Source organism: Salvelinus alpinus, chromosome 17 (genome assembly GCF_045679555.1).
Source record: "Salvelinus alpinus chromosome 17, SLU_Salpinus.1, whole genome shotgun sequence".
NCBI classification, from domain to species: domain Eukaryota; kingdom Metazoa; phylum Chordata; class Actinopteri; order Salmoniformes; family Salmonidae; genus Salvelinus; species Salvelinus alpinus.
In genome coordinates this window covers 31,871,470-31,895,305 of record NC_092102.1, presented here as the reverse complement: position 1 = coordinate 31,895,305, position 23,836 = coordinate 31,871,470, and the positions used below count along the sequence as shown (strand labels likewise).

Below are 23,836 nucleotides of genomic sequence, written 5' to 3'. Positions count from 1 at the left end.
GTGGACGGTCACGTCAAAGAAATAGTTTTTTTTCCACCACAGACCAAGAGGAGCACAAAAATGTCTTCTCTGACATCCTCTTTACACCAATAGGAAGGCGTATAGAGTGTCAGCAGACTCCTAAGTGTTAAGACCATGTATATGCATCAAGTTGAAAAGAGCATCGATTTCTGACATTTCACTTCCTGGTCAGGAAAAGTGCTGCAGAAGGACTTTTGTTTCACTCAGAGAAATAATTCCAACTCTTTTAGAAACTAGAAAGTGTTTTCTATCCAAAAAGAATAATAATATTCATATTGTACGAGCAAGATTTGAGTAGGAGGCCGTTTGAAATGGGCACGATTTCACTGGCTACTCAACAATTTGCCTTGCAGCCATAAGAAGTTGTAGTGTCTCCATATGCTAGGAGAGGAAGTGTGAGAGGTGTGTTGCAGGGCCTGGGCCATGAGGTTTAGTTAATTATAAAAGTCATAGTTTAAATGTAGCTCTGTGTCTCTGGCTTTGTTCCCGGTTGACCTGGCTGTGTGTCTGTGTGTTGCCCTTATAGAGGGTAGAGTAGAGGGGTGTGGTGGCCTAGCAGACAGCGTTTTGTTCCCCAGTGCCCTCCTGGCAGATTTACAGTTCTGTCTTTCTGTGACCAAACTGTCAATTAACACAAACACACACGCTCACACCCTCGCAGTCACATACTCACACTTACCCCACCTCTACCCTCCACGGGGGCTTCCAGAGGGCTCCTAAATCGAGGGGGAACAGGGAGGCTGGACATGGGCAGGCTGCTGGGCCTATAGGCCACCACGTTGGGGTCAGGGAGGGGGATGAATGAACGGATGGTAGGGCTGTGACTAGGGATGCACGATATATCGGTGAACATATCGGAATCGAACAATATTAGTTAAAATGCCAACATCGGTATCGGCCGATGTCTAGTTTAACGCCGATGTTATAAACCGATGTCAAATCTACCGTGCAAACCTATATAACGTAGGTACATGACGTAATGACGCCACATAAAATGTTGCGCAACACAACATTCCTAACCTAGCCCACAATGTCTGCTGTGTGGATCGAACAGTCAACAAGTCGAGCAGTCATTTGAAAGAGTAACAAAATTCCAGCGAGACAACTCAAAGGTGGAATCCATTATAGCCAAGATAATCAAATTCATTGCCCTTGACAATCAACCGTTCTCTGTTGTGGGTGATGTTGGCTTTCGCCTACTGGTCGAGCACCGGTACACACTACCAAGTGTGCTATTTTTCAGATGTTGCCCTACCGGGGTTACACAGTAATAGCGTCACCGCTATTAGCGTCACAACATACATACTATAGAACGCCGTTTGGGTATTTGCGTGTCAATACATCCACAGGTACACCTCCAATTGACTCAAATGCTGTCAATTAGTCTATCAGAAGCTTCTAAAGCCATGACATAATTTTCTGGAATTTTCCAAGCTATTTAAAGGCACAGTCAACTTCGTGTATGTAAACTTCTGACCCACTGGAATTGTGATAAAGTGAATTATAAGTGAAATAATCTGTCTGTAAACAATTTTTGGAAAAATGACTTGTGTCATGCACAAAGTAGATGTCCTAACCGACTTGACAAAACTATAGTTTGTTAATTCTTTGGGACTGGGGGGCAGTATTGAGTAGCTTGGATAAAAAGGTGCCCAGAGTAAACTGCCTGCTACTCAGTCCTAAAAGCTAGAATATGCATATAATTAGTCGATTCTGATAGAAAACACTCTGAAGTTTCTAAAACTGTTTGAATGATGTCTGTGAGTATAACAGAACTCATATGGCAGGCAAAAATATGGCAGAGAAAAAATCCAACCAGGAAGTGGGAAATCTGAGGTTTGTAGTTTTTCAAGTCATTGCCTATTGAATATACAGTGTCTATGGGGTCATATTGCACTTCCTAAGGCTTCCACTAGACGTCAACTGTCTTTAGAACCTTGTTTGAGGCTTCTACTGTGAAGGAGGGGGGAATGAGAGCTGTTTGAGTCAGGGATCTGGCAGAGTGCCACGAGCTCAGTCTCGCGCGCTCCCGTGAGAGTTAGCTGCATTCCATTGCATTTCTACAGACAAAGGAATTCTCCGGTTGAAACATTATTAAAGATTTATGATAAAAACATCCTAAAGATTGATTCTATACTTCGTTTGACATGTTTCTACGAACTTTAATATGACTTTTCGTCTGAACTATCGCCTGGACTTGCCCGCGCCTCCTGAGTTTGGATTTGTGTACTAAACGCTCGAACAAAAAGGAGGTATTTGGACATAAATGATGGACTTTATCGAACAAAACAAACATTTATTGTCGAACTGGGATTCCTGGGAGTGCATTCTGATGAAGATCATCAAAGGTAAGTGAATATTGATAATGCTATTTCTGCTACTCCACAACATGGCGGGTATCTGTATGGCTTGTTTTTGTGTCTGAGCGCCGTACTCAGATTATTGCATGGTGTGCTTTTTCCGAAAGTTTTTTTAAAAATCTGACACAGCGGTTGCATCAAGAAGAAGTTCATCTATAATTCCATGCATAACAATTGTATCTTTTAGCAATGTTTATTATGAGTATTTCTGTAAATTGATGTGGCTCTCTGCAAAATCACCGGATGTTTTGGAACTACTGAACATAACGCACCAATGTAAACTCAGATTTTTGGATATAAATATGAACTTTACCGAACAAAACATACATGTATTGTGTAACATGAAGTCCTATGAGTGCCATCTGATGAAGATCATCAAAGGTTAGTGATTCATTTTTTCTCTATTTCTGCTTTTTGTGACTCCTCTCTTTGGCTGGAAAAATGGCTGTGTTTTTCTGTGACTAGGTGCTGACCTAACATAATCGTTTGGTGTGCTTTCATTGTAAAGCCTTTTTGAAATCGGACACTGTGACTGGATTTACAACAAGTGTATCTTTAAAATGGTGTAAAATACTTGTATGTTTGAGGAATTTTAATGATGGGATTTCTGTTGTTTTGAATTTGGCGCCCTGCAATTTCACTGGCTGTTTGCGAGGTGTGTCACGATCGTCGTATGAAGGAGACCAAGGCGCAGCGTGGTATGCGTACATTCTCTTTATTAAAAGAGTGAACACCGAACAAACAAAATAACAAACGAAACATGAAGCTATACACTATAGTGCTGACAGGCAACTACACATAGACAAGATCCCACAACACAAACAAGGGAAATGGCTACCTAAATATGATCCCCAATCAGAGACAACGATAAATAGCTGTCTCTGATTGGGAACCATATCAGGCCAACATAAACATACAAAACCCTAGATGACATACAAAAACCCTAGACGACATACAAAAACCCTAGACATACAAAAACGAGAGTACCCACCCTAGTCGTACCCTGACCTAACCAAAATATAAAGAAAAACAGAGATATCTAAGGTCAGGGCATGACAGTACCCACCCCCAAAGGTGCATCATCGCCGGAGGAACCGGACCGTGGATCGTTGCCGGAGGAACCGGACCGTGGATCGTTGCCGGAGGAACCGGACCGTGGATCGTTGCCGGAGGAACCGGACCGTAGATCTTCGCCGGAGACCCCGGACCGGGGACCGTCGCCAGAGGCTCCGGACCGTGGACAGTCTCAGGAGGTTCCGGACCGTGGACCGTCTCAGGAGGTTCCGGACCGTGGACCGTCTCAGGAAGTTCCAGACCGTAGACCGTCTCAGGAGTTTCCAGACCGTAGACCGTCTCAGGAGTTTCCGGACCGTAGACCGTCTCAGGAGTTTCCGGACCGTAGACCATCTCAGGAGGTTCCCGAACCGTAGACCGTCTCAGGAGGTTCCGGATCGTAGACCGTCTCGGGAGGTTCCGGATCGTAGACCGTCGTCGGAGGTTCCAGACCGTAGACCGTCGTCGGAGGTTCGGAAGTAGTAGTCACACCCTGACCTAACCAAAATATTAAGAAAAACAGAGATATCTAAGGTCAGGGCGTGACAAGGTGGGACGCTACCGTCCCGAATATCCCAGAGAGGTTTCACAAGAAATTTGTGGAGTGGTTGAAAAAGTTTTAATAACTCCAACCTAAGTGTATGTAAACTTCCGACTTCAACTGTATGCATTAATGAATCAGTTATACAATCATACAATCAATTTGACTTTGGTAAAAACAATCCAACTACATAATGCTAATCATTTATTTGAATGGTAAATCTCTATTGATAAACTGGGTAAATCAAGATGTAGTCTAGGCCTATCCACAATACAGGTGAATGCATATTCAATAGGACAGTGTGCATGTATTGAGTTATTGAGGGGATACCGATGACAATCCATTCCATTTGGGACTTCTTTTATTGTACTGATTAACAACATTTGTATAGAAGTAGCTTATTTTATAAAAATAGATAAATGTCTAGCATGCTAGCAGATACCCATAGACTCCCAGTCATTGTGCTAACGCTAGTTAGTATTGGCTCCCGAAACTACCTCTAACTCAAATCAAATGTATTTATATAGCCCATCTTACATCAGCTGATATGTCAAAGTGCTGTACAGAAACCCAGCCTAAAACCCCAAACAGCAAGCAATGCAGGTGTAGAAGCACGGTGGCTAGGAAAAACTCCCTAGAAAGGCCAAAACCTAGGAAGAAACCTAGAGAGGAACCAGGCTATGAGGGGTGGCCAGTCCACTTCTGGCTGTGCTGGGTGGAGATTATAACAAAACATGGCCAAGATGTTCAAATGTTCATAAATGACCAGCATGGTCAAATAATAGTAATCATAGTGAACATGTCAGGGTCCTAGGGCTCAGGTCTGCCTTCATACTGAACACATAGACATAACAATGGTAACCAAGAGTTCCAAAATCCCAAAGTATCCCTTTAAGAAGCCTCTGTAGTGAAGGGATGGATGAAGAGAGATTGGATAGAAAGAGGGAGAGAGAAGAGAAAGAGATAGCTGAGAAGGTCTCTCTCTTTTCCTGCCCTCTCTCATACCTGTTCCATCTCTTGCTTTCCCTCTTATGCTCTTCCTCTCCCTCTCTATGCCAGACTCCTTCCTCCCTCTCTCTCTTTCATTAGTTACTCATAATTAATTTGATTCTAAGTCCTAATCCCCTGAATCGCAGCACTCAGGCTAAATAAGTTAAGTCTGCTCTTAAATGACTGGGAGGTGATGAGAGGATTTGACTGCATGGTGTTTGTTTTTGCGAGTGTGTATTATGCATCCGTGTGTTTTTGGGAGTGGTGCATGTGTGTTTTCACGTGCAGGAATGTGTGTTTTGGGAGTGTGTGGGTGTTTGTGCGTGTGTGTGTGTGTGTTTTGTGAGTTTACGTTTGTGTGTGGAGAGGGTGACATTGTCTCATGTGGATGTTGTGCCTGCCTGGTTGTGTGTGTGTGTGTGTGTGTGTGTGTGTGTGTGTGTGTGTGTGTGTGTGTGTGTGTGTGTGTGTGTGTGTGTGTGTGTGTGTGTGTGTGTGTGTGTGTGTGTGATGCTAGCTAGCGAGCTTTGCTGGAAATGTTTCTAGATGGAGCTGGTGGGAACCAACTCTGTGACATCCTCCTCCACCATCTGCACACTGGTCCCTCCAGCTCAACTCCTCTGTTAGCTCTGTGTTGTCTGTCCACGGACCAACAAAGCTACACTAAATAATGATGCATATTAATGGCCAAGGGCTGTAGGACCGCTTTGATTGACAATACATGATTCAATTACTCAATCATATTTATTAATATATGCGTGACCTAATTACATTCCCCCTACGTTTCCCTCATTTTGTTTCCTACCCCTTGAATATTTTAATCGAGGTAAAGAAGTGGCATGTATTACCATTTAATGACTATGTAATTGATAATTTTGGGAAAAGTTGTATACAACCAATCCATAGACGCAGGGACCAATGCATTACCTTCTAATCTAACTGACTGGTGTGCAAACAGTCAATGATTTGGACAGTGTTGCTCTTTTCTTTTGTCTGAGAGTACAGGTCCACATATGTGAGAGAGGGAGGGAGAAATAGAAGGAGAAAGAAGAGGGGGAGGAGGAGTGTGTAGTTTTTATTAACGTGGTGACTCCCGCTAAAATTCAGGGAGTGCTGTTGCATCCAGCTGTTACTGGTTGCGCAAGGCTTCGTTGCCACGGCAACACAGCCCTGTGCGCCAGCTCAAGGTCGTTCATCCCGCTCTGAAACGATCAGCGTGCTACACACACTCATACACAAGATGCACACGGATAGAGCAAGAGAGGATAGGAGGAGAGAGTGAGACAGGCAGACAGCGAGAGAGAAGAGAACAACTTCAAAGTGACCAAGCACTTCACTGGGGTTAGGGTCGGTGAACAAACCTTACTCCCTCCCTCCATCCCTCCTTCCTTCCCTCCACTGCCCCCCTCTTTCCTTAATAAAAAAACAACCAAAAGAGAACCCCTGGCCTTGGGGGTTGTAGGTTCTTCTGCCAGCTGATAAAATATTTAGCTGGTCAGAAGGAGAGAGTGAGGGATGGAGAGAGAGTCATAATTGGAAGAGAGAAAGGGGAAGAGAGAACAGAGGAGAATGAGGGGGTGATACAGTGAGTGGCCAGAGTGGAGGGTTTGTGTTGTGTTCTCTAGAGCAGTGGTTCCCAAACTTTTTTTAGTCCCGTACCCCTTCAAACATTCAACCTCCAGCTGCGTACCCCCTCTAGCACCAGGGTCAGCGCACACTCTCAAATGTTGTAAGCCTGCCACACACACACACTATACGATACATTTATTAGACATAAGAATGAGTGTGAGTTTTTGTCACCATCTTACATATAAAACCTTATTTGTTCATTGAAAATTGTGAATAACTCACCACAACTCACCACAACTCTGCAATGTTGGGTTGTATTGGAGAGAGTCTCAGTCTCAGTCTTAAATATTTTTCCACACACAGTCTGTGCCTGTATTTAGTTTCATGCTAGTGAGGGCCGAGAATCAACTCTCACATAGGTACGTGGTTGCAAAGGGCATCAGTGTCTTAACAGCGCAATTTGCCAAGGCAGGATACTCTGAGCGCAGCCCAGTCCAGAAATCTGACAGTGGCTTCTGATTAATTTCAATTTTCACAGAACTGCTTGTTGCAATTTTGATGAGGCTCTCTTGTTCAGATATTGGTAAGTGGACTGGAGGCAGGGCATGAAAGGGATAACGAATCCAGTTGTTTGTGTCATCCATTTCGGGAAAGTACCTGCGTAATTGCGCACCCAACTCACTCAGGTGCTTCGTTATATCACATTTGACATTGTCCATAAGCTTGAGTTCACTTGCACACAAAAAATGATACAATGATGGAAAGACCTGTGTGTTGTCCTTGTTAATGCAGACAGAGAAGAGCTCCAACTTCTTAATCATAGCTTCATTGAATATAGTTGGGGAGAGTCCCTGTAATCCTAGATTCAGATTATTCAGGTAAGAAAAAACATCACCCAGATGAGAAACTCGTCATCATGCAAGCGGTCAGACAAGTGAAAATTAGGGTCAGTAAAGAAAACTTTAAGCTCGTCTCTCAATTTTTTAAAAGCGTGTCAATACTTTGCCCCTTGATAACCAGCGCACTTCTTTTTTTTGTAAAAGCGTTACATGGTTGCTGCCCATATCATTGCATAGTGCAGAAAATAGACGAGAGTTCAAGGGCCTTGCTATAACAAAGTTAATAATTTTCACTGTAGTGTCCAAAACGTCTTTCAAGCTGTCAGACATTCCCTTGGCAGCAATAGCCTCTCGGTGGATGCTGTAGTGTACCCAAGTGGTGTCGGGAGCAACTGCTTGTACGTGCGTTACCATTCCACTATGTCTCCCTGTCATGGCTTTTGCGCCATCAGTACAGATACCAACATGAGCAGCAGCTACGTTTAGCTACATACGGACCGTTAGAGGAATTCCCGCGAGAGAGTAACGGTTAATGTGATTGGATGTTAATTATTTGACTAGGCTACCTGTATTTGACATTGTGTTGTTATTACTAGATGGTTTAATTTTATTTTTGGCAGTGAAACGAGGCCACTCAGGCGAGAAAAAAACCTCACTCAAATGTATAGCCCCGTTGGAAAATATAAATAGACTGTTTGAAAATGTGAAGGGGGAAAAAGTATTAAAAAAATTAAAAAATGTTTTTAAATGTGAACCACATTTTTATTCGGCGTACCCCCGACGGCAATACCCCAGTTTGGGAATACTTGCTGTAGAGCATGTTGCATTTCTCTGAGGCTACTATCTGTCTGATGTTGTTACCTGGGCCCTTCTTCTCCTGGACCTGTCTACATCAGACTATTTTATTAATTAGGGGATAGGGGGATATTTGAGAGGCTCTGTTTCAAACTCAAAGTAGACAGCCCTGGGCCCTAAACCCTCAGCCCTTGAATGACGTTTACATCGTCACATCCGAGTGTAACTTAAATGTCCCTTGCCCAAGCGAGGGAGAGTGGTGATCGGAGAGGCAACGTCCTTGGTGGAAATCTTAAAGTTGAGCTTAAAACAACCAACCTAAAGCTATTAATGTACAGTTGAAGTCGGAAGTTTACATACACCTTAGCCAAATACATTTAAACTCAGTTTTTCTATGGGATTCAGGTCAGGGCTTTGTGATGGCCACTCCAATACCTTCACTTTGTTGTCCTTAAGCCATTTTGCCACAACTTTGGAAGTATGCTTGGGGTCATTGTCCATTTGGAAGACCCATTTGCGACCAAGCTTTAACTTCCTGACTGATGTCTTGAGATGTTACTTCAATATATCCACATAATTTTCCTACCTCATGATGCCATCTATTTTGTGAAGTGCACCAGTCCTTCCTAGAGCAAAGCACCCCCACAACATGATGCTGCCACCCCCCCATGCTTCACAGTTGGGATGGGGTTCTTCAGCTTGCAAGCATCCCCCTTTTTCCTCTAAACATGATGATGGTCATTATGGCCAAACAGTTCTATTATTGTTTCATCAGACTAGAGGACATTTCTTCAAAAAGTACGATCTTTGTCCCCATGTGCAGTTGCAAACCGTACTGGCTTTTTTATGGTGGTTTTGGAGCAGTGGCTTCTTCCTTGCTGAGCGGCCTTTTAGGTTATCTCGATATAGTACTCGTTTTACTTTGGATATAGATACTTTTGTACCTGTTTCCTCCAGCATCTTCACAAGGTCCTTTGCTGTTGTTCTGGGATTGATTTTCACTTTTCACACTAAAGTACGTTAATCTCTAGGAGACAGAACGCGTCTCCTTCCTGAGCGGTATGACGGCTGTGTGGGTCCCGTGGTGTTTATACTTGCGTACTATTGTTTGTACAGATGAACATGGTACCTTCATGCATTTGGAAATTGCTCCCAAGGATGAACCAGACTTGTGGAGGTCTACAATCAGAGGTCTTGGCTGATTTCTTTTGATTTTCCCATGATGTCAAGCAAAGAGGCACTGAGTTTGAAGGTAGGTCTTGAAATACATCCACAGATAGACCTCAAAATGACTGAAATGATGTCGATTAGCCTATCAGAAGCTTCTAAAGCCATGACATAATTTTCTGGAATTTTCCAAGCTGTTTAAAGGCACAGTCAATTTAGTGTATGTAAACTTCTGACCCACTGGAATTGTGATACAGTGAATTATAAGTGAAATAATCTGTCTGTAAACAATTGTTGGAAAAATTACCTGTGTCATGCACAAAGTAGATGTCCTAACCGACTTGCCAAAACTATTTGTGGTGTGGTTGAAAAACAAGTTTTAAAGACTCCAACCTAAGTGTATGTAAACTTCCGACTTCAACTGTACCTAGTAAGCTAACGTATCTAGCTAGCACTCCTGTCAGGTAGCTAGCTGCAGTTACCCATAGCTGGCTAGCTAGTTATATAGTTTGGTAAATTATTCCAATAAATTTCAGAATTGCAAAAAATATATTTATGAATCTAGCAACGTTTTATAGGCTTCGCACTACGAGACTAAGCCAATTTGCCAACACTAAAATCAATCAATACAATATATATATTTTTAGCAAGCTAGCGTCACACTTTTTTCTGACATGCCAAAAATGCAGCCTTGTTGATTAAATTTGACACTTCCCAGCCCCCAGAGTTTGACATGTGACTACAGTTTGCTTTGAATTGTGGGTCATATCAACTCATAAAGTTATACAAGCATAGCGAGTAGCTACCGAACGTCATTTTTGGTGAGTGTGGTCATTTTACAAGCGAAAGTGAATAAGACAATTTGCGCAAATGAATAAAGTTGTAATGCATGCTTTTCTGAAGGAAGAGCAGCATTTGCACATGAAGCCGATGGAAGAAGGAAAAAAATGCTAGTAGGAAGCACAGGGAAAAATGGCAGCTGTACAGAACTTATCTGGAGCTCTTTGACTTCTGGCAGAAAGCCATTACAAGATATCTGATGGCAAACATTTAGTATTGAATTGCATACACGTGTAACTTCATCACCTCATGTGTGCCGCACAACAGAGACTTGCCGATAGATATAGAACGCTATGGACTCTCCCGTTGTGATATTTACAAACAAACGTGACTTGCTCAACTGGTCTGGGGAACTACGGTAAGCTTCATCATTTAAAATAATGTGACAGGGGAAATGAGGAACGCAATCTGCTTTATCTCCTAAGGTATTGCACAAGTTTACTGGCCGTAATAATTTAAAGTAGCTACAAATATTCACATTTATTGAAAAACGTAAAATAAATAGTTTTGACGGTATTGAAAAAACATCCTGTGGCTTTTTCCAAATATCCTGGTATGCGGTATATACTGTATACCGCCCAAGCCAATGCAATGCTCTCTCTATGGGCGGGCTGGCAGGCTGGCTAGCTAGCTAGGTAGCTAGATAGCGAATGTAGCTAAATACAATAATACCAAAGTCAATATCAGTATGTGAAGTAGCTACTTAACTGTAAAATCGCCTACACAAACTGCACTATCAATTTAGGAGTCTACAATCTCACCATGTTCAACCTGCAGATCGAGGTGCCTCGCAGAGTGGAGTCTGACATTCTCAATGTAATGCACCCTGGACTGAAGAGGCAGACAAATAGGAGAAATGTGGTGGACCCTCTGCTTAATTAATAATTTCTTGAGGTAGGAATATCGCAAAAATATGATCAATGGCTCATTCGAGGGAAGACAACCTCCCGCGTTATGACATCGGCCAGTATTGAAATCTGACATGTATGATAGACGCTTTTATGATCTAAAAGTCATATTCCGATCAACTTCCAGTGTAGCGAGAGCAACTTTATCACAATGCTACATCATACCGGCTGTATTTCTGTCTGCTTGAACGGCAATAGCTCAGATACACATGAAAACATGAAACTACCTTGGGAATCGATAGAACGTCGCTCACAGATGTATCGCTCAAACAATATAACTGAATATTTCCTTTAAGTGTGGAACATTGAGTTAAAGTATTCCCACACAGACATGTCATATGACATCTAGTAATACAGTCAGAGACCATGGCAATGTGATGTGTACTACTCATACAAACACACAGGAAGGTGAACAATGTAAATATGTGCCAGTGGCACACAAGGATGGCATGCTTAACATTTTTTATCCACACAGTCAGGTGAGTGTGTTCCTTTGTGTGTTACTGTGTGTGTTTCTCAATTCAGATCCATAGTGGTGAGCCTGTGAGCATCAGTGATATGTAGGGTGTTTTTATTGGTGCTGGCTGCCTCCTGTAGGGTGCATGGAGAGTTCAGCCTGCTGGATTGGCTCCTCACTAACCATAACATACTGTTTATTGGAGAGAACATTAATAAGGAAATGTGTATTTTTTTTTCACTGTGAGACGTGTGCGCGTGCGTACGATGGAGAGTCATAAAACCCCAAGCTGTCACCTCTTGAGCCCCATGGAGAAGGTATGGGGTTATTGCGGGGAACCAGAGTTTCACGTTTCTCCTACGTTTATGGACTGTAAGGTTGTTAAAGGGGTCTGGAGAGAGGGGAGTATGTGTAAGGGGGCTCTGTTTTTTGTAAAATAGTGAGTCTCGTTTATGTGTTCAAGAGCCCCTTCACACACACATTTTTGTAGGGATTGGAGCGGCGGTAAATGTTACCAGCTGCACCACAGCTAGCAAGTGGCTTCAACTCTGCCTGAACCTGGCTGTTAGGTGACCACTTCCTCCTCGCTTTAATGCACCCCCCTTCTGCCTCCCCATTTACAGGTATATATCTTGTGTCATCAGGGAATGGAGAGGATAGGTTATGCAGGCTTCTCCACCCCCGTCACCCTTCCTCAACCTTGTCTCCACCCCCACCTCTCGTTGCCTTGGTGTCAACACTCAGAGCTATGATCCAACTGGCTCTCTCGTTCCCTCCCATTTGGATATTGTAGTGATGTCACAGAAACGCTGTTACCTGGCCCCAACCCTGGCAACATCGTGGCAACAGCGTGGCAACGAATATCTTTTACTGAGTTACAGTTCATATAATCAATTGAAATTAATTAATTACTCCCTAATCTATGGATTTCACATGACTGGGCAGGGGTGCAGCCACCGGTGAGCCTGGGAGGGCATAGGCCCACCCACTTGGGAGCCAGACCAACCCACTGGGGAGCCAGGCCCAGCCAATCAGAATGAGTTTTTCCCCACAAAAGGACTTTATTACAGACAGAAATGCTCCTCCACCCCCAGCACAAGGTGCACCTGTGTAATGACCATGCTGTTTAAACAGCTTCTTAATATGCTACACCTGTCAGGTAGATGGATTATCTTGGCAAAGGAGAAATGCTCACTAATGTAAACAAATTTGTGTACACAATTTGAGAGAAATAAGCTTTTTGTGCGTATGGAACATTTCTGGGATCTTTTATTTCAGCTCATGAAACATGGGACCAACACTTACTGATAACAATTTGGTTTATGATTTATTAAGTGATTCAAAACACGTCATTCTGTTACCAAATCGGTAACAGAATGACCAAAAAATCTCTAACAGAATGATTGCAACTGAATTGACTACAATGAATTCTGGTTTGGGTCCCCGTTTTTGACCTTGTGGGAGATCTGTCGACGTGCCCTTAAGCAGGGCGTTGACCCTGGTTGCTTCTGTGGGTCGCTCTGGATGGGAGTATTTTAGATGACTGTCTTTTAGATGCCTAATGTTAATGTTGAGCGGCTACACTGCAAGTAGATTGTATGTTTTATTATTCAATAAAAAGTAAATAAAATAAAAACATTCATAGTAGTCACAAACCACATTTGGGTCACCTGCTACTGTCTTCCCATACATTGACATACTGTTATGTTCAGCTCATAACTGTTTTCTTTCTCTTTCTGTCGCGTGGTGCTCAAAGCAAGAGTTTGAAAACAGTCTGGACAACCCCTCTCTCTCATTCTCCCTGTCTCTCTCTCTCCAGTTAATGTCACTTCTCCTGGCTCTTACTGACACTTACCCATGAGCCCACTCTTTTTCCATTTACTGTAACCAGCCCTCTCACCCACTGACACCGACCAACACCGGACGTCCATGGACGTTGAAATTTGGTCAGTCCAAATATGAACCAGTCATAGCCGTCTGTTTCACAAGTTTGGACAGCACAGTAGTACAGTATAGTAAAGAAAGGTAGAGTATAGGTCAGTACTGGACTGTAGAGTTTAGTACAGTAAAGCACACTAGAGTACAGTATAATGTACGGTATTGTACATTTACTGTACCTTCCTGAAATATACTGAACTGTACTATACTAACCTCTACTGTGCAGTACTGTGGTGTACTGTGATGTTCGAACTTGTGAGACAGACGTCTATGATTGGTACAGATTTAGTCCAGTTCGGACCAAAAAAATAAGGTCTTGTTTGGGGGCGGAGGTCATTAGAAGAATGGCGCCGGAGGGGATGGCTGCCGTTTTACAAGCTCCTGACCAACTGTGCTATTTTGTTCGTTTTGTTTGTAACTTATTTTTGCACTTATTTTCCATCCGTTCTATGGATGATATACGATCAATACTATCCTACCAACGGGACATAAAAAACTGTAATATCTTATGTTTCATGAGTCGTGGCTGAACGACGACACGGATAATATAGAGCTGGCGGGATTTTCCATGCTTTGGCAGGACAGAGAAGCTACGTCTGGTTAGACGAGGGGCGGGGGTGTGTGTCTATTTGTCAATAACAGCTGGTGCGCAATGTCTAATATTAAAGAAGTCTCGAGGTATTGCTCGCCTGAGATAGTGTGGTCTACAGCTTATCATAAGGTACTCTATCTACCAAGAGAGTTCTTTAAAAAATTAAAAAATAATTATTCAGTGTGCATGCAACCCGGCCTGCCACAGGAGTCGCTAGTGCGCGATGGGGCATCCCTGCCGGCCAAACCCTCCCCTAACCCGGACGATGCTGGGCCAATTGTGCGCCGCCCCATGAGTCTCCCAGTTGCGGCCCGGCTTCAACAGAGCCTGGACTCACACCAGGGTCTCTAGTGGGACAGCTAGCAACTGCAATGCAGTGCCACTCGGGAGGCCCTACCAAGAGAGTTCTTATCTATATTATTCGTAGCCGTCTATTTACAACACTGAAGCATGCATGAGAGCACCAGCTGTTCAGACGACTGTGTGATAACGCTCTCGGTAGCCGATGTGATAACGCTCTCGGTAGCCGATGTGAGCAAGACCTTTAAACAGGTCAGTATTCACAAAGCCGCGGGGCCAGACGGATTACCAGGACGTGTACTCAAAGCATGCGTGGACCAACTGGCAAGTGTCTTCACTGACATTTTCAACCTCTCCCTGACCGAGTCTGTAATACCTACATGTTTTAAGGAGACCACCATAATCCCTGTGTCCAAGGAAGCGAAGGTAACCTGCCTAAATGATTACCGCCCCGTAGCACTCACGTCGGTAGCCATATAGTGCTTTGAAAGGCTGGTCATGGCTCACATCAACAGCATCATCCCGGATACCCTAGACCCACTCCAATTCGCATACCGCCCCAACAGATCCATAGATGACGCAATCTCAATAGGACTCCACACTGCCCTTTCCCATCTGCACAAAAGGAACACCTATGTGAGAATGCTGTTCATTGACTACAGCTCAGCGTTCAACACCATAGTTCCCACAAAACTCATCACTAAGCTAAGGACCCTGGGACAAAACACCTCCCTCTGCAACTGGATCCTGGACTTCCTGACGGGCCATCCCCAGGCGGTAAGGGTAGGCAACAACACGTTTGCCACGCTGATCCTCAACACTGGACCCTCAGGGGTGCATGCTTAGTCTCCTTCTGTACTCCCTGTTCACCCACGATTGCGTGGCCAAACACGATTCCAACACCATCATTAAGTTTGCTGACGACACAACAGTGGTTGGCCTGATTACCGACAACGATGAGACAGCCTATAGGGAGGAGGTCAGAGACTTGGCAGTGTGGTGCCAGCACAACAACCTCTCCCTCAATGTGAGCAAGACAAAGGAGCTGATCGTGGACTACAGGAAAAGGCGGGCCAAACAGGCCCCCATTAACATCGACGGGGCTGTAGTGGAGAGGGTAGAGAGTTTCAAGTTCCTTGGTGTCAACAGCACCAACGAACTATCATGTTCAAAACACACCAAGACAGTCGTGAAGAGGGCATGACAACACCCTTTCCCCCGCAGGAGACTGAAAAGATTTGGGATGGGTCCCCAGATCCTCAAAAAGTTCTACAGCTGCACCATCAATAGCACCGCCTGGTATGGCAACTGCTCGGTATCTGACCGTAAGGTGCTACAGAGGGTAGTTCATACAGCCCAGTACATAACTGGGGCCAAGATTCCTGCCATCCAGGACTTATATACTAGGCGGTGTCAGAGGAAAGCGCCAAAAATGTTAAAAGACTCCAGTCACCCAAGTCATAGACTGTTCTCTCTGCTACCGCACGGCAAGCGGTACCGGAGCGCCATGTCTAGGACCAAAAGGCTCCTTAACAGCTTCTACCCCCAAGCCATAATACTGCTGAACAATTAATCAAATGGCCAGCCGGACTATTTACTTTGACATTTGTTTTTACACTGCTGCTACTCGCTGTTTATTATCTATTCATAGTCGGGGCGGCAGGTAGCCTAGTGGTTAGCAGTGGTTCTCAATTCAGGTCCTGGGGACCCAAAGGGGTGTACATTTATTTTTCTCCCTAGCACTACACACCTGATTCAAATCATCAAAGCCTTTTGATGAGTTGATCATTTGAGTCAGCTGTGTAGTGCTACTTCAAAAACAAAAATGTGCAGCGCTTTGGGTCGCCAGGACCAGGATTGAGAACCAGTAGATAAGAAGGTTTGGGCCAGTAACCTAAAGGATGGAATCCCTGAGCTGACAAGGTAAAAATCTGTCATTCTGCCCCTGAACAAATCTGTCGTTCTGCCCCACTGTTCCCGGTAGGCCGTCATTGTAAGAATGTGTTCTTAACTGAATTTGTTCTTAACTGACTTTCCTAGTTAAATAAAAAAATACATTTTTTTTTTACCCCTACCTACATGTACAAATTACCTCGACTAACCTGTAACCCCGCACATTGACTCGGTACTGGTACCCCCTGTATATAGCCTCGTTATTGTTATTTTATTGTATTACTTTTGAATATTTTTTACTTTAGTTTTTTTGGTAAATATTTTCTTAACTCTTTCTTGAACTGCATTGTTCGGTTAAGGGCTTGTAAGTAAGCATTTCATGGTAAGGTCAACAGCTGTTGTATTCGGCGCATGTGACAAATAAAGTTTGATTTGATTTTAATAATTGCCATTGTGTAGAATAATACCCAAGCATACAAAGGAGGATATATAATTGTTCTACCTTTGTGTACCTAACCAGGATACATGGCCATGAAGAGAGCGACATTCATATTTATGCATTTCTGTATAGTACAGATCAGGGTCCCATGTTGTCATTCTGTTACCTGGTGTTAATCCACTTCACTTACTGTAGTTCAATAACTAAAATAGATAACCAATAACCAAAATGTTATATCATAGCTGACACCCCATTCTTTCTGCAGACATATTTGAGTCTTAATTCGGAGTAGATATTTTCTGTCATAAAAAACTTGAGTGAGATTATACCGTTACACGGAACCCAAACCGGCTGCGCGCGTGCGCCATCGTGCGCTATCGTGCATAAATGTATTTTGTCCCCCTACACCAAACACGATCATGACACGCAGGTTAAAATATCAAAACAAACTCTGAACCAATGACATTAATTTGGGAACAGGTCGAAAAGCATTAAACATGTATGGCAATTTAGCTAGTTAGCTTGCACATCCTAGCTAATTTGTCCTATTTAGCTAGCTGGCTGTTGCTAGCTAATTTGTCCTGGGATATAAACATTGAGTTGTTATTTTACCTTAAATGCACAAGGTCCTCTACTCCGACAATTAATCCACACATAAAACGGCCAACCGAATCGTTTCTAGTCATCTCTCCTTCCAGGCTTTTTCATCTTTGAACTTATATGGTTATTGGCATCTACACTTTCATAGTATTACCACGACAACCGGCAAAACATTGGGTATAACCAATGAGGAGATGGCACGTGGGTACCTGCTTCTATAAACCAATGAGGAGATGGGAGAGGCAGGACTTGCAGTGTGATCTGCGTCAGAAATAGGAATGACTTCTATTTTAGCACTTGGCAACGCAGACGCTCGTTGGCGCGCACGAGCAGTGTGGGTGCAATAATTGAATTACATGGATTACAAAATGTATTTTGCGACGCTTGCGCACGCGACGTGTCCGGTCTGGTCAGCATGTTATTCTTTTATCAAAATTGACATCTGCACTGTTCTTCTGGTAAATGTGTTTTTCTCAGATTTTCAGATGAAATTGTTCAAATTAAACCTTTGAGTTGTATGGTTTGGTTAACTTTGCAATCAGTTTCAATTTATTTATTTAAACATTAAATGCATTATTAAATAATGACATTAAAATGATTTTAGAGCTTCCCCCAGCCATCACCTGCATTTTTTCTGAGTTACAGTGAGTTGAATGCTGTAACACAGAAAAAAAACAATATTATTTGATAACCTTCTTTTTCATTCCTTATACCCTGACAAAGACAGCTTGTTTGTCGAAACGTTGGATATTAGGTTATTAAATTATTGCATCTGAGCTCCTAGAGTGCGCGGCTATCCTTTAATTTTTCAAGTGTTCTACTCCGCAAGCCAGCACCTCGCCTAAATTAGTGTGTTTCTTTCGCCTCTAGATCATTCCTTAAAGTCATCCTCACATCTCTGCTCATGCAGTAGTAGACAACCATCTAACGTTATCTCTGTGCTCCCTATTGAACGAGTCATCGTGTTTAGCTAGGCTAGCAGTAGCTAGCTGGCTGACAAAATAATTTTACTAGCTCTTCAAAGTAGATAAGGCATGCTTTCAAGACTGCTTATTACCAACTACTTAAACTATCAGTTGGGTAGAGCGATCTCATGAAATGTCGTTCCTCTCTCATACGGGTTCATATGGTCTGTGTGTGTATCTGCCCCTGTCCGTGGCTGGAAAGTACAGGTTCAATGGATTATGGTCATTGTAGTTAATTACCATGTTTCTGCGCTGAACTAGGTTGAATATTTGCCTAATGAAAACTACAACTACTACAGCCCAGCATCCCACATAGTGCTTGACTTAATTTCTCTTGTGAATAATTTGATTTCTCTCTAGAGAAATGGAGCGTCGAGCTCTACAACAACAACAAAAAGAACTAAATGGAATTCAAGTAATTGAACTGACGTCAGTCAATTAGTTGTTTAATAACCGAAAAAAAGAACAACATTTCATTGAATCGCTCAAAGTGAAAAATCAGTCTCGGTGCCATTCTGTTACAGTGGAATTGCCCCTATCCAAGACGTCTTGGGAGTCTGTGTGTCTCCATGTTGGTGAGTGTTCCTGTGTAGCCTACCTGACTGTGGACCTGATGTCCAGGAAGTAATATCATCCTCAGTGCTCTCTTGCCTTATGCTAAACAAGTTAACCAACCTGCCTGTCAGACAGCTAACACTATGCTAACCAAGTAAACTAACCTGCCTCTCAGGCAGCTAACACTATGCTAACCAAGTAAACCACCCTGCCTCTCAACTGTCACAGCACTGGCTGGCGGGCTTGGTGAAGGCTGGGTGGCCCAGGTGAAATGGGCTGTGGAGAATGCTGATTTGCCTTCCACAAGACCATGCAGCTATGTGAGAGGGGGAAATGGACATATGGAAGAACCACGTCACTTCTACTGCTACTACTGACACACACACTCACATTCACACAATCACACATAAACACACACAATCACACATAAACACACACAATCACTCATAAATACACACAATAACACACACACTTATGTTAGCAGGAAAATAAATCATTTGTCACTCACACTTCTGTGACAGGTCTCCAGAAAGCCTTTATGGAGAGTATGTGCTAGCCCAGCACGATCTCACTCCCTCTTTCTCACACTGGGCTAAAAATAACTCCATCTCTTCACTGGTCTGAGAGAGAGCGAGAGAAAGGGGGAGTGAGACTGGGGATAAAGAGACAAGGATGGTGAAACAAAGGGAGAGGAGCGGGAGAGGATAGAGAGAGAGAGAGGGAGGACAGAGGAGCGAGAGAAGACAGAGGGAAAAGGAGTGAGCAGAGGGATCAAGAGCGAATGAGAGCTGAGGGCAGAGAGAGAGTAGAAGGCAAAAAAAGAGAGCGAGAGGAGAGATCAGAGGGAGAAGGAACAGAAAGAGTACAGAGGAGCGGGGGAAGGGGACCAGAGGTCCACAGAAAATAATAGAACTCATCTATAATTCACCTGACCTTTAGTTCTGGTCACTGGTGTTTAGCCTGAAACCTGGGCCTTCCAGCCAATGGTTAGCTCTGCTTGGCCACAGAGATCTGCTGCTCAGTGTATTGTCCTCTTTGGACTGCTAATGCTTTGACTGTAGAAATAGGCTGCATAAAACAATCATCTATGGAGTCTGTGTGTCTCAGTGTTGGTGAGTGTTCCTGTGTAGCCTGCCTGACTGTGGACCTGATGTCCAGGAAGTAATATCATCCTCAGTGCTCTCCTGCCTTATGCTAAACAAGTAAACCAACCTGCCTGTGACAAGGATGAAAATATCCGTTAGAAATTTAGAAAGAGGGAAGATCTAAATAAGCCACTACTAGCATGAGTTGCTAATATGACGAGGATAGTGCCTTTGGCTACTGGACAATGAAAGAAAGTTGATTTAAAAACGAATAGAACATGAGAGATAAAGGTTTCAAATGGCATATGGAAGTCTTTATAAAATAATTGCCTGCATGTTTGGTTGGATTTTGGCTAAGCTACTTTGAAGCAAGTTAAGACATGCCTCATAATATGTAGTAAAACGTTCAGGTTTCAAACAATGAAGTATTTGTTTTCAAAATGCATACTGCCTCCAGCTCATTGCAAAGTGGTGTATGACGCACCGAAGCCTGCCTAGTTGCCTATGCACTTGAATGGCGAATGGGAAGCACGCTTCAATTACCAGTTGAGAAATAAAAATAGTAGCTCTTTTTAATCGTGGCCATTGTTTTTTTTACATGTGATTGCCTTAAGAATTGTGGCACAATGATTGGGCAAATTAAAGCACGTTTCACTCCAGCAGCAACAAACAGCTGTTTGAGCTGTATTAGCAGCTCTTGCGCTACATCAGCTGGTATTTCAATCAATGAATAGGCTAAAATTCATTATTTCGCGCAATGGGATTTAAACAATTCTCCTGGACAATTGGCCGACGGCAATTTTATTTATCGGCTTTTTATTTTTTTGGGAGGGGGGGCAAAAGCCGCCTATTACCGGCTAAGAGAAACCCTGGCACAGAGGTTTATTGAATAGGAATGTGGGAAATTCAATGGTAACAGAATGATGCTGAGACTTTAAAATGGATGTCAAACAAAACACAATAATTGCAAAGTTAAACATACCATACAACTCTATGCACAAGGACTACTATTAAAGGTTGACTTCGGGTAAAAATGCAAAAATAACAGCTTTAAGCTGTATAACTGATCAATGCACCATCATACCAGGTCATTTCATGCTTAAAACCCCCCAAATGGGCGAATAAGATATTTGGCTACAGATGTGCCATTTCTTACCAATCTCTTCTGCTTCCGTACAAAAGCAAATTCAGTGAAATGACAACAACACATACTGGAAGAGTTACTGGTTAGCTACAGTGGCTAGCTTAGCTAACGAACTAGCTATGTCATGACCAGAATGACACATCGATGAACAACCAAAGGCACACCCCCTATCTGTTAGAAAATTTAAAAAAAGGCGGAGGTGGACCATTTTTCGTGCCGAAGTCGACCTTTAATAATTTCCACAGAACATTTTACAGAAACACGTTTGCTTGAAGAACAGTGCAGAATGACTGTTTGTGCTGTCATTCTGTTACCAAACTTTGCATCTGCACTATTCTTGTAGTAAATGTGTTTTGGTAAAACTTTCAGTGGAAATTGTTAAAAGTCGTTCTTGTGCATAGGGTTGTATGGTTTGTTTAACTTTGCATTCATTGTTTTTTGTCTGGCAAACATTTTAAAGTCATACATCTGAGTCTCATTCTGTTATTGTGGAATTGTCCATGTGTGTTTGGTACTTTATGTCCCCATACCTGTTGATACACTGGTCTGTATGGGTCATCATTGACTCCTTCCATCTTGGTGAATGGATTTGACCCTAATTCATGGCTGGTCTGATTTTGTCCTTTGTCCTGTCAGGGTTACGCTGCACAGGGATATCACAGCACACAGCCCCTCAGTCCTCACATCAAACACTACTTGTTGGAGTAAAAGTGTGTGTGTGTGTGTGTGTGTGTGTGTGTGTGTGTGTGTGTGTGTGTGTGTGTGTGTGTGTGTGTGTGTGTGTGTGTGTGTGTGTGTGTGTGTGTGTGTGTGTGTGTGTGTGTGTGTGAGTGTGTGTGTGTGTGTGTGTGTGTGTGTGTGTGTGTGTGTTCAGGGTTTCTTGTCGCTGACAGAACAAAGCCAAGGCGCTGGCCACAGGGTGAGGGACACCATGGTGCTAATTTTCCACAAGTGACTCTCTGTGCTTTAATCTGCTTTGCTGCGAGGAGGGAATGGAGGGGGAGGGAGGGAGGGAGGGAGGGAGGAGGGAAAGGAAGGAAAGCAAAGAAAGCAGAGAAGGAGCCATTGGTTTTAGGGCTATATGAGTAGGGAAGGAGCTTGGAGTCTGAAGTTAGAAGGGACAGGAAGAATCGGTGATGCAGTTGTCATTGTTAAAATTAAAGTGTTTTTCAAACAGGCCATTTAGCATGTAACCCTAGCCGAGAGGTAATTCTAGCCCCTCTCTCTCTCTCCCTCAGGGTAGCAAGGTGCCAAACACCCCTTTATTTTGGCAGCTAGAGTTGGGGCTGCTCAGGCATGTCTTTCAATGAAGCTTTCAGATTTTGAAGTGCTGTGTGTGTGCGCGCGCTTGAATGTTTGGCGATATTACGTGTTCATATTCAAGATCAAAACCTGTTCAAAAGCACAACACACACTGGTCAAGGGACTTTGGGTTAGTGTTGGTTTTTAGGCGAGTAGTGACAACACACACACCTTTACACACTTTAATTTGTATCTGCTACGACTAAGACCACCTTCACCCTACCTCCCTCCTTCCTTCTCTCCTGAACTCAACACTGGTACACATCATGCACACACAGTAGAGCGAGAGCAATTACGTGGCGCACATATGAAATCAAATTTTATTCATAAACAACTGGTGTAGACTAAAGGCTTCCACATGCTTCAGTTCGGCTAGTGCCTAGCCGAACTTGGCTAGCCAAACTCCCTTAAAAGACATTCACTTGAAATATGAGGAAAAAAACGTCTTAAAAGACTTTCGCTTGAAATACGAGAAGAAAACGGCAATAGTACTGTTCATCCATTTTGAGATGCCGTAGCCAGTATACGCTTCGTCAGAATTAGTCTAAAATAACTCAAGGAGATCTTAGCGGTGCAGTTTTACATCGGACTAAGATGTTTGGTGCAGTATTTCTCAATGACAAAATGTGCAGGAAAACAAGTCGTCTCTCGTTGAATGACAACAAAGACTATTGAAGAATCCCTACTGTTGACCAATCACTGATGAAGGGGCGTTAACTTCGGCTTGCCTCTAGAAATGTTTTTGTGTGCTCGAACAGCCCCCCAAAAACTCAGCGACGGCCAAAACTAGCAAAAACCTTACAAAATGTAAATATTATATATGCACAAACTTATCCGAAATGTTTCAGCTGGAAAGCATGCGGACGCCTTAAAAGTGAAATGCTTACTTACTTTCCAATGCAGAGAGAAAAAAGATAAATAAAAGAAAAATATTTAAAAAAATAACCCAAGGAATAAATATCATGATGAGTAACGATAACATTGCTATATATAGAGGGTACCAGTACCGATTTTATGTGCAGAAGCTGATAAGAAGGCTTTTGGACCTAAACTTGCCACTCCGGTACCGCTTGCCGTGCTGTAGTAGAGAGAACAGTCTATCACTAGGGTGGCTGGAGTCTATACCACTGCCTGGTATAGAGGTCCTGGATGTCAGGAAGCTGGGCCCCAGTTATGTACTGGGCCGTGCGCACTACTCTCTGTAGTGCCTTGCGGTCGGAGGCCGAGCAGTTACCTACCAGGCAGTGATGCAACCTGTCAGGATGCTCTCGGTCCTTTTGAGGATCTGAGGACCCATGACAAATCTTTTCAGTCTCCTGAGGGGGAATAGGCTTTGTCATGCCCTCTTCACGACTGTCTTAGTGTGTTTGGACCATGATATTTTGTTGGTGATGTGGACACCAAGGAACTTGAAGCTATCAACCTGCTCCACTACAGCCCCGTCAATGAGAATGGGGGCGTGCTTGGTCCTCCTTTTCCTGTA

At 43.3% G+C, this 23,836-nt stretch overlaps 1 protein-coding gene and 1 long non-coding RNA gene across 3 annotated transcripts in view; one reads left to right on the top strand and one right to left on the bottom strand.

The window, feature by feature from the left end:
- Positions 1-23,836, top strand: part of LOC139542772 (nuclear receptor coactivator 3-like) — a 103,681-nt gene that overhangs the window by 11,961 nt on the left and 67,884 nt on the right. The window contains exon 1 of one of the 2 annotated variants that reach the window (XM_071348593.1): positions 17,898-18,842. The exons of the other annotated variant lie outside the window; for it this stretch is intronic. The gene's annotated coding sequence lies outside the window, so the exon portion shown is untranslated. Of the gene's footprint in view, positions 1-17,897; positions 18,843-23,836 lie in introns of those variants that run through there. 2 annotated transcript variants of the gene reach the window in all.
- The window catches only part of LOC139542775 (uncharacterized), a 50,792-nt gene that overhangs the window by 10,698 nt on the left and 16,258 nt on the right, over positions 1-23,836 (bottom strand). The gene's annotated exons all lie outside the window — the stretch shown is intronic.